The sequence below is a fragment of the Taudactylus pleione genome, unplaced genomic scaffold, assembly GCF_031769625.1.
Source record: "Taudactylus pleione unplaced genomic scaffold, aTauple2 ptg000100l, whole genome shotgun sequence".
Taxonomy (NCBI): Eukaryota; Metazoa; Chordata; class Amphibia; order Anura; family Myobatrachidae; genus Taudactylus; species Taudactylus pleione.
Window position 1 is genome coordinate 11,096,619 of NW_028284502.1, and position 15,549 is coordinate 11,112,167.

At 44.2% G+C, this 15,549-nt stretch overlaps 1 pseudogene; it reads right to left on the reverse strand.

The window, feature by feature from the left end:
• Positions 1 to 4,289: 4,289 nt before the first annotated feature.
• On the reverse strand, positions 4,290 to 4,408 carry LOC148526366 (5S ribosomal RNA; annotated as a pseudogene).
• Between the last annotated feature and the right edge of the window lie 11,141 nt (positions 4,409 to 15,549).

The following is a 15,549-nucleotide window of genomic DNA, read 5'->3' on the forward strand; positions in this document are numbered from 1 at the left end:
CCCTATATTAAACGTATTTGCACTTTATTGCACACATCCTGGCAGGAAGATGCTCTGTGCTGCTGCTGCTGCTGCTCATATTTGCCCACCCCATCAACTTGGTGGTTCAGAATTTATTTATTTTTTTTAAACGAAAGGGGCATACAGGAGATGCTGTCTGTGGCCAATAACATTTCCGGACATTCATAAATTATAAAATTAAAAATGTCAGACAGCAATGCCCCAAACAGCACATAATGCAAAGAAAAGAGGTGCAAGATGGAATTGTCCTTGGGTGCAGGGCTGCCATCAGAAATTGTGGGGCCCGGTACTGATAAAATAGCCAGGGCCCCTGGGTCCCCTTCCCGGGCTACTGCTAAGTCTCATGAGTCATGGCTTACCTTATCTTCTTGAAGAATGCTCCTTCCTTCTGGCTTCCTCTCCTCCAGGTCTGGCTGGCGCTGCTCCTTGTGTCATAAATCAAGGGCCAGTTGGCTCGTCTGTTGAAGGGTGGTGAAACTTCCAAAGTGCCGGAAAAAAAAAATAATATTTTTTTTTCTGTGTTTGTGACTTGTGTGCAGTGTCCCATGAAGGCTGTAGTCCTAAAGAGGTGCTGTAGTGTTGTCCAGGGGGTGCTCTGTCCATCAGGGGTGCTCCCCCCAAGTGTAAAAAAACTATTCCTTTTTTTCTGTTTGTGTGCGCTGTAGCCGCACGTGCATCAACAAAGTAGCAGCGCCAAGCATGCGCCTGTGTCATAAGTCAAGGGCCGGTTTGGACATCTGGTCCGGACTGAAGGACCTGCCAACAATATCTGACATGTCTACTGTCACTGCAGTTGATACTGTCACTAATGACAGAATGGTGGAAGATTACATCGGTGACAGCATCCAAGTAGGCATGTCAGACAGTCCGTACCTGTACTGGCAGGAAAAAGAGGAAATTTGGAGGCCCCTGTACAACTGCCTCTATTTGACCTAAGTTGCCCCCCCTCCAATGTGTACTCCGAAAGAGTTTTTAGTGCAGCCGGGAACCTTGTCAGCAAAAGGCGTATTAGGTTGCTTCCACAAAATGTGGAGAAGATGATGTTCATCAAAATGAATTATCAATTCTTCCAGGAAGACCAGCCTCCAGAAAGTACAGAGGGACCTGTGGTGATGGATTCCAGCGGGGACGAACTAATACTCTGTGAGGATGAGGACAACACTGAAGAGGGTGAGGAATCAGTGGATGAGGAGGATGAGGACGACATCTTGCCTCTGTAGAGCCAGTTTGTGCAGGGACAGATTAATTGCCAGCTTGTTTTGTGGGGGCCCAAACGAACCAATCATTTCAGCCACAGTCGTGTAGCAGACCCTGGCACTGAAATGATTGGTTTGTGCATGTCCTGTTTATTCAACATAAGGGTGGGTGGGAGAGCCCAAGGACAATTCCATTTTGCATCGCTTTTTTTTCTTTGCAGTATATACTGTTTGGGGCCTAGTTTTTCAAACTGGCATCCTGTCTGCCGCTGCAGTGCCACTCCTAGATGGGCCACGTGTTTGTGCCGCCCACTTGTGTCGCTTAGCATAGTCATCCAGCTACCTCGGTGCAATCTTTTGGCCTAAAAACAATATTGTGAGGTGTAAAGTGTTCAGAATAGACTGGAAATGAGTGGAAATTAATGTTATTGAGGTTAATAATAGCGTAGGAACACAAAAAAAAAACAATTCTGTGATATTAGCTGTTTTTATGCTTTTTTCCCAAAACATACAGATCCAAAACACAAAACCCAGAACCCAAAACATGGAAGGGTGGTTTTGGCAAAACCAATCCAGATCCAAACCACAAAGAAAGATCCAGATCCAAAACCAAAACACAAAAAGTGGCCCGTGCACACCCGTAGTCTATTGACACTTATTATATGCCTTTAGTGCTATTGGTATTGTTACTAGCGATATTTATATGCCCCTTGATACTATGATCTACCTGTTCACTGATGGGCTTGCTGTGGCACTGGCTGCTGTTGTTGTTAGCGCTGCTTAGCAACAGCCAACGTGACTTGGTGCTCTCAGTACGCTGCGTCACTTCCGGTGATGGGTGTGCTCCACGTATTAGAGCACATGGCACTTCCGGGTTGTGGCGCGGCGGGGCTGTTTGTACCATGGACGCGCTGGCTGTACACGCTGGGCCAGCTGCGCGGGTGTTGTTCGTAATATATCATTGTAAGTATATATACAGTGTGGAGTGGAGTCTTTTGGTTCTCCGGTTCTCCGATTATGTCCCTACTTCCGGGTTTACATTGGGGGTGGGGTTTGCTAATCGATGTGGCTATATCAGATGGCAGGTGGGTCAGTGGTCTATGGGTCTTGCTGGTGGTAGCTTTGTGGTGATTGTCCTGTCCTGACAAAGGTCCTGATGTGACCGAAACTTCGACCATTTCACGTGATCTGTGAGTTATTAAATAGGCCTTTTACTGAATGGTAAGTGCCCATCCTCCTTTCCTTATATATATAATTTCCCACTCTATGCAACGTGAAACGTGTTTCACCAATATCTGCTTATTATGTGTAATTGAACGTGTAGAAAATACGTACAGTATGTATATGTGGATATACTTATGTATTTGTGGCACTCCCTTTACTTAAGTACAAAGGTGTCTGCTCAGTCAACAGGGTGGTGGCAGTTTGGCTCTGCCACCTAAAAATAATCTAACAGGATAGTTGACCATAGGCACCTACTAGTGCGTTTTATAAAGTGAACTTATATGCAACCTGTGCAAAATTATACAACCTGTGCAGTTAGACCTATCTCTGATAGGTAAAGTGATTCAGTGCAATATAAATAACATAAAATCTGTGCGTAATTCATAGCCATGAAACACCATTTGGTATATAAAAAGTAACTTAAAACTTAATATAAAATATATTATAATTTAATAAAAGTTATTTAATATAATGACAGTTTAATATACAAAAAACATATAAATAATTAGAAAAGAAATAAAAAGACAATGACAATAATAATATAAAAGACAATGTATAGCAATATTCAGTGAAAAACGGATATCGGCTCATCTTTCAAAATGTTAGGTAGAGTTCATGTGGGCAAAAGATCAGGGTCCCAACACGTTTCGTCCTCTTATCTGGACTTCATCAAGGGGAGTGAGTGTAGAGAGACATAACAGGGCTTTTATAGCAGAACTTTAGGCCCAAAATGGGTCACATTTTTTTTAGTGACATCACTTCCTGTATTTAGCTAAAATATATCTTAGTAGTTTTGGAGCTAAGGTATATATCATAACATTATTTATAATTGTCTAGGTACATGGTCAATGGAAAGTATATAGGTAAATGTCCTTTCTATTACTTAAAAGATCATGATTTAGTCCCGGTGGAACGCATCTGAAGTGCACCACATTATTTCCAGGTCCCGGACTCAGGGCTAATCCAAATATGTCGGTATGTATGTCCTTGTGGAACGCAGATGGACCGCACCGCATCACTTCCGTCTTCTTCCAAACTGGGCTGTGCGTGTCATCAGTGTTTTGCAGATCTTACAGTCTGTCTGGTGCATCGTGGCAAGAGGTCCGCTCTGCCTCTCCATCAGATGCTGGTGGGGCTCATCGCCCTCCCTCAATCTATTGGCATTGGTGAGGGAATATGTCACTTTTTTCCTCCGCTTGCGTGTTTCCGGTTTGCTTAGGGTCATGTGATTACTTCCGGTCCTCAGGGCACATGGCGGACATATTTGTAGTTTTTCGGGGTATTGATAGTTGCGGATCAGATTTCTGTTCCAGGTCCTTCACTTTTAACACTTAAAGTCCATCAGTCAAACATCTTGGATTGTTGAGGATGTTGAATGTTAATAGTTGTCCATTCATCTATTAAGTTCATCTTTTCATGGTTCTATATATTCAGAAAAGAGAGATTAAAAGCAGATACATATATATAAAAGATCTTTTGTGTCCATAATGGTTTGAAGGCTTTATATGCCATTATGGTTTGTATCAATCAATAAAATTTCAAACTACATTTAGATTAGGTAGTATTAGTAGATCAAATTTCAATAATTTAGGTTCAATCACAATGGTATAGTTGGTGGGGTCCATAATCAAAAGAAGAAAATCTATTTCAACAATAGTCAAATTTACCACATACATATATCTATGCTTAATATTTAGATGACTTATGTGTGTGGATATATATATATATATATATATATATATATATATATGTATATCAATATATATGCATAAATCCCACAATTGTAGTGAAAGACAAAACTCAGAGCCATATCACATTGCAAATGCCTTTAATATGGAGTTACATTGTATACTACAACACCTGGTCTTCCTAAGTGGTCTCCCAGCCAAGTACTGACCAGGCCCAACCGTGCTTCGCTTCCAAGATCAGACGAGATTGGGCATTGACATGTTGGTATGGTTGTAGAGATGTTATCTCTCATGCATCTGTTTGTGGACACTGCCTTGAGATCACTTATATCAGGTACAATATGCATAAAGATAGCTAGTTTTTATTTAATTATTAACCAACTGTCTATAGGTGTTGAAATTAGGATTCTATTCCATGGGTTTTTTTTGGTGGAGAGGTACAGTATTGTCCATGGCCTTTGATCTTTTTGATGTACATAGAATTAGTATTTTTCCCATGTTATAAATCTGATATTTTTTTTATATAAATGGGGCTATTTCGTAGTTGTCATTAAACCCCATGGGAAATAAAGTATTTAGTTCGAAGATCCAGAAAATTTCCCATTGTGAGAGTTTTTTGCTCAGATCCCCTCCTCGTTCTCCCATATTAACAGGTCGAAGCCGGATGGTTGGCTAAGACCTAAATTGTAAAATTAAAATCAGCATGATGCCATTTTGCGTATGGCTACACAGCTCTATTTTGTATTCCCCACACAGTATCAGTAATATCCGGCGCTATGTTGTTATTTAGCGTAGTGCATTTCCCACGCAATAGAACACTGTTAAAAGTCCTGACAAAAACAATACGTACATTTATTACTACATATAATATGAACAACCCAGCAAAGCACGTACCATGGTGTACTTCACAAACACGTAGACGCACAATGCATACTAGTGTCTTTTCTTAATATCCCCACACTGACACATTACATACTTACACAGAAAGGTTCCCTAGCATTAAGGTTAATATTAAAGGTTTTATACATTATCAAGTCTATTGTGAAATACATATATTTGGTATATAAGGTTTAGTACATGATAAGCAGACCATGTTTGGTGCCATTCTAAACCACTGTTTATTTGCAGATTTCCGGTTCCATCGGCGAGGAAATCGCAACATGCGTCTGCGAATTATGGATCATAGAGAGATAGGCATTGAAATGTACTCTGTAATGTAATGTTTATTAGCCAGTTTAGACTTGTTCTTTGGTGGGAAAATGCACACAAAGAGCTGTTGGAGGGCTGAGCTATTACAATACAAACTGACCTGTGAACTGTATCGTAACAGAAGAACCAGGAGGAAGAACCAATGGGATTATTCCAACTTGTTCTATTGTATTGCCTATCTCTGCAAGGGTACATATACAAGCACTCTGGATCTGGTAGCTAGTCATCTTTCTTTTTCTGTTGGCGGAGGTTACATAGTCGATGCCGGAAAATCTGGATCCAGAGCGCATGCGTATGTATCGACTGTACCTTGCATTTTGTATAACCTTTGCGCAAATTGTGTTATAAGATCAAGGCGTGTAACTATATGCTTTTATGTGAATAATATCTTTTTTGTGCTTTGGAACCACAATCAAAGTCTGGAAAGCAGTTATTTCTTATGCGTACGCAACGCTAAATAGCGACTTTAGGGTATAGAGGTTAATAGGAATTCATACATGTTCAATTGCTTTGAAAGATAATTCTTCTGGGTTGGATCCATGATGTGTGGTGAAATGTCATGAGACCATGTGGTTTTCTACTTTATTCTTGATGTTTCTCACATGTTCCTACATTCTTTGAGTGGCCTCTTCAATTTCCTCACATACTTAATACCACATGAGCATTCCAACAAATATATATATATATATTAGGGGTGAGCGGGTTCGGATTTCTGAAATCCGAACCCCCCCGAGCCCCCCCGATCCGAGTCCGATCCGAGTCAGGCTCGACTTTTCCCGCCTGACTCGGATCTGAAATCGAGGCAAAACGTCATCATCCCGCCTTCCGAGTCTCGCGGGTTTTGGATCCTATATAAGGTACCCGCGTCTGCGCCATTTTCTCACTCGGCTGTAGACAGTGAAGAGGGAGGGTGGGAGTTAGGGCTGGCTGGGCTGTGTAGTGTAGTGTAGTGCTGCTGTTGTCCACTACTTCAAAGTCCATAGGGGCTGGCTGTGTTGTGCTGTGCTGCTGTTGTTAATAGGGGTTGTGTCCACTACTTCAAAGTCCATAGGGGCTGGCTGGACTGTGTTGTGCAGTCAGTTCTCCATAGGGGCTGAGTCCACTCCAAAGTCCTGTGCAGTGTCCCAGTCCTAAAGGGGTGCTGTAGTGTTTTCCAGGGGGTGCTCTGTCCATCAGGGGTGCTCCCCCCAAGTGCTAAAAAAATAATATATTTTCTGTGTTTGTGAATTGTGTGCGCAGTAGCTGCACGTGCATCAACAAAGTAGTGCCAAGTGTGCACCTGTGTCATAAGTAAAGGGCTGGCTGGCTTGACCGTTAAAGGGTGCTGTAACCCCCAAAGTACACTCCAGTCCAAACCAAAAAAATATATATTTTCTGTGTTTGTGAATTGTGTGCGCAGTAGCCGCACGTGCATCAACAAAGTAGTGCCAAGCGTGCGCCTGTCATAAGTAAAGGGCCGGCTGGCTTGACCGTTAAAGGGTGCTGTAACCCCCAAAGTACACTCCAGTCCAAACCAAAAAAATATATATTTTCTGTGTTTGTGAATTGTGTGCGCAGTAGCCGCACGTGCATCAACAAAGTAGTGCCAAGCGTGCGCCTGTGTCATAAGTAAAGGGCCGGCTGGCTTGACCATTAAAGGGTGCTGTAACCCCCAAAGTACACTCTAGTCCAAACCCAAAAAAAAATTATTTCCTGTGTTTGTGAATTGTGTGCGCAGTAGCTGCACGTGCATCAACAAAGTAGTGCCAAGCGTGCGCCTGTGTCATAAGTAAAGGGCCGGCTGGCTTGACCGTTAAAGGGTGCTGTAACCCCCAAAGTACACTCCAGTCCAAACCAAAAAAAAAATTATTTTCTGTGTTTGTGAATTGTGTGCGCAGTAGCCGCACGTGCATCAACAAAGTAGTGCCAAGTGTGCACCTGTGTCATAAGTAAAGGGCTGGCTGGCTTGACCGTTAAAGGGTGCTGTAACCCCCAAAGTACACTCCAGTCCAAACCAAAAAAATATATATTTTCTGTGTTTGTGAATTGTGTGCGCAGTAGCCGCACGTGCATCAACAAAGTAGTGCCAAGCATGCGCCTGTCATAAGTAAAGGGCCGGCTGGCTTGACCGTTAAAGGGTGCTGTAACCCCCAAAGTACACTCCAGTCCAAACCAAAAAAATATATATTTTCTGTGTTTGTGAATTGTGTGCGCAGTAGCCGCACGTGCATCAACAAAGTAGTGCCAAGCGTGCGCCTGTGTCATAAGTAAAGGGCCGGCTGGCTTGACCATTAAAGGGTGCTGTAACCCCCAAAGTACACTCCAGTCCAAACCAAAAAAAAAATTATTTCCTGTGTTTGTGAATTGTGTGCGCAGTAGCCACACGTGCATCAACAAAGTAGTGCCAAGCGTGCGCCTGTGTCATAAGTAAAGGGCCGGCTGGCTTGACCGTTAAAGGGTGCTGTAACCCCCAAAGTACACTCCAGTCCAAACCAAAAAAATATATATTTTCTGTGTTTGTGACTTGTGTGCACTGTGGCTGCACGTGCATCAACAAAGGAGCAGCGCCAAGCGTGCGCCTGTGTCCCATAAGTAAAGAGCCGGCTGGCTCATTTCTTAAAGGATGGTGTAACCCACAAAGTGCACTACTCTCCAGCAAAAATAAAAAAATATTTTCTGTGTTTGTGTGCGCTTTAGCCGCACGTATATATCAATATAACATAAATGGAGGACCAAACTTTCTCCGATAAAAATAAAATAGGGAAAGATCAAGAACCACTTCCTCCTAGTGCTATTGCTGCTGCTGGGAGTTGTTCATCATCCCAGAGAGGAAGTAGGAACATCACTACTTTTACTAAACAATTGAACCTCCAACAGTCCCTAGCGATGAGGATGAAGTACGACAGCAGTCATCCTGAAGCAAAACGTATAACTGAGGCCTTGACTGCTATGTTGGTGTTAGACGTGAGTCCGGTATCCGCCATTAGTGCAGTGGGATTTAGACAATTGATGGAGGTAGTGTGTCCCCGGTTCCAAATCCAGTCTAGATTCCACCTGCATCCTCAAAGCAGCAGCAACAAGCGTGCGTCTGTCTGTTAAAGGGTGGTGACACCCTCAAAGTGTGTTACACAAACAAGAAAAATATTGTTCTTTTTTTTCCGGTCTTTGTGAAACGTGTGGGCTGTAGCCGCACCTGCATCCTTAAAGCAGCAGCGACAAGCGTGCATCTGTCTGTTAAAGGGTGGTGACACCCTCAAAGTGTGCTACACAAACAATTAAAATATTGTTCTTTTTTTTTCTGTCTTTGTGAAATGTGTGGGCTGTAGCCGCACCTGCATCCTTAAAGCAGCAGCGACAAGCGTGCGTCTGTCTGTTAAAGGGTGGTGACACCCTCAAAGTGTGCTACACAAACAATAAAAATATTGTTCTTTTTTTTTTCTGTCTTTGTGAATTGTGTGGGCTGTAGCCGCACTTGCATCCTCAAAGCAGCAGCGACAAGCGTGCGTCTGTCTGTTAAAGGGTGGTGTAACCCTCAAAGTGCTCCAAAAAATAAAAAACTATTTTTTCAATGTGTTTGTGACTTGTGTGCGATGTAGCCGCACATGCATCAACATAGTAGCAGCGCCAAACGTGCGCCTGTGTCATAAGTCAAGGGCTGGTTTGGACATCTGGTCTGGACTGAAGGACGTGCCAACAATTTCTGACAAGTCTACTGTCACTGCATATGATACTGTCCTCAAAGCAGCAGCGACAAGCGTGCGTCTGTCTGTTAAAGGGTGGTGACACCCTCAAAGTGTGCTACACAAACAATAAAAATATTGTTCTTTTTTTTTCGGTCTTTGTGAAATGTGTGGGCTGTAGCCGCACCTGCATCCTTAAAGCAGCAGCGACAAGCGTGCGTCTGTCTGTTAAAGGGTGGTGACACCCTCAAAGTGTGCTACACAAACAATAAAAATATTATTCTTTTTTTTTCTGTCTTTGTGAATTGTGTGGGCTGTAGCCGCACTTGCATCCTCAAAGCAGCAGCGACAAGCGTGCGTCTGTCTGTTAAAGGGTGGTGTAACTCTCAAAGTGCTCCAAAAAATAAAAAACTATTTTTTTAATATGTTTGTGACTTGTGTGCGATGTAGCCGCACTTGCATCCTCAAAGCAGCAGCGACAAGCGTGCGTCTGTCTGTTAAAGGGTGGTGACACCCTCAAAGTGTGCTACACAAACAATAAAAATATTCTTCTTCTTTTTTCTGTCTTTGTGAATTGTGTGGGCTGTAGCCGCACCTGCATCCTTAAAGCAGCAGCGACAAGCGTGCGTCTGTCTGTTAAAGGGTGGTGACACCCTCAAAGTGTGCTACACAAACAATAAAAATATTGTTCTTTTTTTTTCTGTCTTTGTGAATTGTGTAGGCTGTAGCCGCACTTGCATCCTCAAAGCAGCAGCGACAAGCGTGCGTCTGTCTGTTAAAGGATTACATCGGTGACAGCATCCAAGTAGGCATGTCAGACAGTCCGTATCTGTACTGGCAGGAAAAAGAAGCAATTTGGAGGTCCCTGTACAAACTGGCTCTATTTTACCTGAGTTGCCCCCCCTCCAGTGTGTACTCCGAAAGCGTGTTTAGTGCAGCCGGGAACTAGTCAGCGAAAGGCGTAGGAGGTTGCTTCCACAAAATGTCGAGAAGATGATGTTCATAAAAATGGATTATCAACTCTTCCAGGGAGACCAGCCTCCAGAACGTACAGAGGGACCTGTGGTTCCAGTGGGGACGAATTAATACTCTGTGAGGATGAGGATGTACACACTGAAGAGGGTGAGGAATCGGTGGGTGAGGAGGATGAGGATGACATCTTGCCTCCGTAGAGCCAGTTTGTGCAGGGACAGATTAATTGCCAGCTTGTTTTGTGGGGGCCCAAACGAACCAATCATTTCAGCCACAGTTGTGTGGCAGACCCTGGCGCTGAAATTATTTGTTTGTTAAAGTGTGCATGTCCTGTTTATACAACATAAGGGTGGGTGGGAGGGCCCAAGGACAATTCCATCTTGCACCTCTTTTTTTTCTTTGCATTATGTACAGTTAAGGCCTAGTTTTTCAAACTGCCATCCTGTCTGCCACTGCAGTTTCATGCCTAGATGGGTCACGTGTTTGTGCCGCCCACTCGTGTCGCTTAGCATAGTCATCCAGCTACCTCGGTGCAACCTTTTGGACATAAAAACACTATTGTGAGGTGTTCAGAATAGACTGGAAATTAGTGGAAATTAAGGTTATTGAGGTTAGTAATAGCATAGGAGCAGAAAAACCTACAAATTCTGTGATTTTAGCTGTTTTTATGCTTTTTTTCAAAAAAATACAGATCCAAAACACAAAACCCAGAACCCAAAACACGGAAGGGTGGTTTTGGCAAAACCAATCCAGATCCAAAACATGAAGAAAGATCCAGATCCAAAACCAAAACACAAAACAGGAAAAGTGGCCGGTGCACACCCCTATCCAAAACCCGCGAGACCCGGAAGGCGGGATGATGATGTTTTGCCTCGATTTCAGATCCGAGTCAGGCGGGAAAAGTCGAGCCTGACTCGGATCGGCCTCGGATCGGGGGGGCTCGGGGGGGTTTGGATTTCAGAAATCCGAACCCGCTCACCCCTAGTAGATTGTAATGGATTTTTAAATTATAACAGTAGTCATCTGAAAGCCTGGCGTAACAACATCCCCAAGAGCCAATTCCTCCGTATAAAGAGAAACTGTTCCAGTGAAGAGGGTTATAAGAAGCAGGTCAATGAGGTATATGAAGCCTTTGAAGAACAAGGATATCCTGCATACATCCTGAAAAAGGAATACGATGATATCGATAAGAATAATAGAAAAGACATATTGGATTCTAAGATTTCTAAAGTCCAAAACGGGTCTGAAAATGTGAGACTGGATGAGGGGTGCATTTTTACGACACAGTACAATACTCATTCTTCATTAATAAAACAAATAATACAGAAAAATACGCCAATTTTGAAAGTGGATCCGATTTTAGGCCCAACAATGGGACAAAATGTTAAAGTGTATATAGGAGATCAGAAAATTTGAAACAGAAATTGGCACCGAGTATGTTCAAAAAAGAAAAAAACATAAAGATAATATCCATCCTAAGAAGTTCTCTCTCACGAATAAGTTAGAGAAAGAACAAAAAGAAAAGGAACATATTCATTGGCTTTCTGAAAAACCAAAGGGCTTCTTTAGGTGTGGGAGAGTTAAATGCATGACTTGTAAAAATGTGGCCCAAAAAAATCCAGGTTTCCAATCAACAGTTTCATCTGAATCCTTTCTTATTGCCAGTTTTCTTAATTGCTATTCCAACTATGTGGTGGAAAAAAGACTTGTCCTCAGGGTCGGTCCTTCCATTGAGCGGCTGCATCAGGTGCTACACTGAAGAGGGCGCCACTGTGCCACAGCCCAACATACTCAGTGACAGCCCAACATACTCAGTGACAGCCCAACATACTCAGTGACAGTGAATCCCCATCATCACTCTTCGGTCCCCCGCCCACCCCGGATAAACTCCTGACAGGTGCACAGCTGTGCCGCTATTCAGAGGAGGATTGTCACTGACTGCTCCGCCTCCCAGAAGCATGTACTGGCTGGGAGGCGGAGCCACTGAAGGAGCCAAGGGGAAAGTTTTTAAATATGATGGGACAGCAAGTGCCTTACCTGCAGTGCTGTCTGGAGCCGAGGAGTGCAGTGAGTCACTGACACTCAAATGCTCATTGGAGCTGCCTGGGAGGTGCTGCATGCTGCTGCAGCTCCCCTGGACTCGGCCATCTCCATGGCTATGAGGAGCTGCCATGGCAGCACTGATCACAGCCTGTTTGGAGTTCCAAAGGTGGCCCGGGTGAGATAGAGACAAAGTTCTCCGTCTCTCAAAGTTATTTCTAATAATTGGTGCAGCTGCAGCTATGTATTGGCACATGGGGCATATCCAGTTACTCAGAACCCCCCCTGCATGCACCACTGGGGTCTACAGTTGCTAAGTACCAGTTTTATCAGGTCTTGACAGTTTAAGTAGGAGATATCTGTGATATATCCTGCTGTACCTTCTTAATGAATGGCCCAATAGCTTAATTTTTACAATTGCAGGTAAAATGTTAATTTTCACCTGCTTTTGTAAAACTTAAGTGATGATGAATAGGCCCCTATGTCAGAATATACAGTATATCCAAAAGCCATACAACCCAATGCATAAACCGATACACAGAAGACAAATCTAGAATCAAATAGACAGGACTAAGAAGAATTAATAAAAACTATATCAGACAAAGAGTATGGCCTAATATATGTGAATGAGAAGTGATTGAGTATTACTATTGTTATTATTATTATTATTATTATTATTAATAATAATAATAATAATAATGTTATTTATATAGCACTTTTCTCCTAAAAGGACTCAAAGTGCTTTACATTTGTCTTTACAGCACAAAATATACAACATGCCTAACAAGGGACATTAGTGAAATGCTTAGATGAACAGGAAAGTCTTGAGTCTATTTTGGAAGGACTATAGAGTGGAGGCCTCTCGAACTGTGCAGGGAAGTGAGTTCCATAGAGTCGGAGACACAAAGCTGAAAGCTTGACCCCCCCCAAATGAATTCAGGGAGATTCTAGGTACTGTTAATAATTAGGCATGTGCGCCGACCCCCGTGTTTTGGTTTTGGTTTTGAATCTGTATCTCCTTCGAGGTTTTGGATCTGGATTTGGTTTTGCCAAACCGCCCTTGCGTGTTTTGGATCTGTATTTTCTTTCAAAAATTTAGAAAAACTGCTAAAATCACATCATTTTGGCTTTTTTTTTGTTCCTACAGTATTATTAACCTCGACAACATTAATTTCCACTCATTTCCCTACCTATGCACAGGACATTAAAGAGGATGATTACTGATCTTCCTGTGTAAAATTAGGCTTTGCGTTGAACCAAAAAATTGCAAACCATGCACAGCTGCCAGAGTGAAAAATCTGTAATATTCACGAAAAGAGGCTGCTAATATGGCCAGTAAGTCTATTCTTTAGCCCATGAACCCTCTAAATGTGAAATGTTTATCATCGACATTAAACATAAGCTGCACTATTTTATATCAGCTTAAATTACCCCCTCTAATGCTTTCCCTTCCACCATGTTCATGCAATTTGTCATATACCTCTGTAATGCAGCACAAATCCTTGAGTACGCATCCCCTGTAACACATCCTTGGGTAGACATCCCCTGTATGACACATTCCTTGGGTACGCATCCCCTTCAACACATCCTTGGGTACACATCCCCTGTAACACATCCTTGGGTAGACATCCCCTGTATAACACATCCTTGGGTACGCATCCCCTGTAACACATCCTTGGGTACGCATCCCCTGTAACACATCCTTGGGTACGCATCCACTGTAACACATCCTTGGGTAGACATCCCCTGTATAACACATCCTTGGGTACGCATCCCCTGTAACACATCCTTGGGTACGCATCCCCTGTAACACATCCTTGGGTACGCATCCACTGTAACACATCCTTGGGTATGCATCCCCTGTAACACATCCTTGGGTACGCATCCCCTGTAACACATCCTTGGGTACGCATTCCCTGTAACACATCCTTGGGTACGCATCCCCTGTAACACATCCTTGGGTACGCATCCCCTGTAACACATCCTTGGGTACGCATCCCCTGTAACACATCCTTGGGTACGCATCTCCTGTAACACATCATTGGGTACGCATCCCCTGTAACACATCCAAGGGTACGCATCCACTGTAACACATCCTTGGGTATGCATTCCCTGTAACACATCCTTGGGTACGCATCCCCTGTAACACATCCTTGGGTACGCATCCCCTGTAACACATCCTTGGGTATGCATCCCCTGTAACACATCCTTGGGTACGCATCCCCTGTAACACATCCCTGGGTACGCATCCCCTGTAACACATCCCTGGGTACGCATCCCCTGTAACACATCCCTGGGTACGCATCCCCTGTAACACATCCTTGGGTACGCATCCCCTGTAACACATCCTTGGGTACGCATATCCTGTAACACATCCTTAGGTACACATCCCCTGTAACACATCCTTGGGTACGCATATCCTGTAACACATCCTTGGGTACGCATCCCCTGTAACACATCCTTGGGTACGCATCCACTGTAACACATCCTTGGGTACGCATCCCCTGTAACACATCCTTGGGTACGCATACCCTGTAACACATCCTTGGGTACGCATCCCCTGTAACACATCCTTGGGTACGCATCCCCTGTAACACATCCTTGGGTACGCATCCCCTGTAACACATCTTTGGGTACGCATCCCCTGTAACACATCCTTGGGTACGCATCCCCTGTAACACATCCTTGGGTACGCATCCCCTGTAACACATCCTTGGGTACGCAACCCCTGTAACACATCCTTGGGTACACATCCCCTGTAACACATCCTTGGGTACGCATCCCCTGTAACACATCCTTGGGTACACAACCCCTGTAACACATCCTGGGTACGCATCCCCTGTAACACATCCTTGGGTGCACAACCCTTGCACAGAAATCACCTGCAATTCATCACACATCCTTGGTCACACAGCAGAGACGGTCTATGGGCAAGAATCTACCTTGGCATGCTTTGTGCCTGTGGTGCGCATGAAAGAGGGGCATGGTCATGGGGTTTGATGTGAGTCCCTTGGGTATGGCATTACAGCATGCCAGCAGGGGAGCAGAGAGGGGGAGGGAGCGGGTACAAATTACCCGGCCTGGGCTTGCTGGAGGAGCACGGCGGGGATCCGGGTCTGGCACCGCCTCCCCTCCCTTCTACATCAAAACAGCCCAGCACACACTGCTGTGTGCTGGGCTGCAGTGGGAGACTACTCACAGCTGCTATAAGTATCCTATGCCTATGGGGGGAGCGATCACGCTGATCGCGCCCCCCACTGGCTGTGTGCCGGGCTGAGGGGCTCACTGTGCCTTTTTTCTAATGGGGCGTGGCCATGCCTGCCATGATTAGGCCACGCCCCCTGTCACCTGGGCCCTGCTTGGCTCTTGATGGCCCTGCATGCCAGTCCAGCAGAGCAGCCATTTTCATAATTTTCATTGTTCTTCCCAGTGTTTCATCTATGGTGGGTGGAGAATGGTGCCTTCATCACTGCGTTGTGCGCGCCCAGCCCGGCCTCAGGTAGAATGCAAGACTCATCAAGGAGACACACACTATTTCTG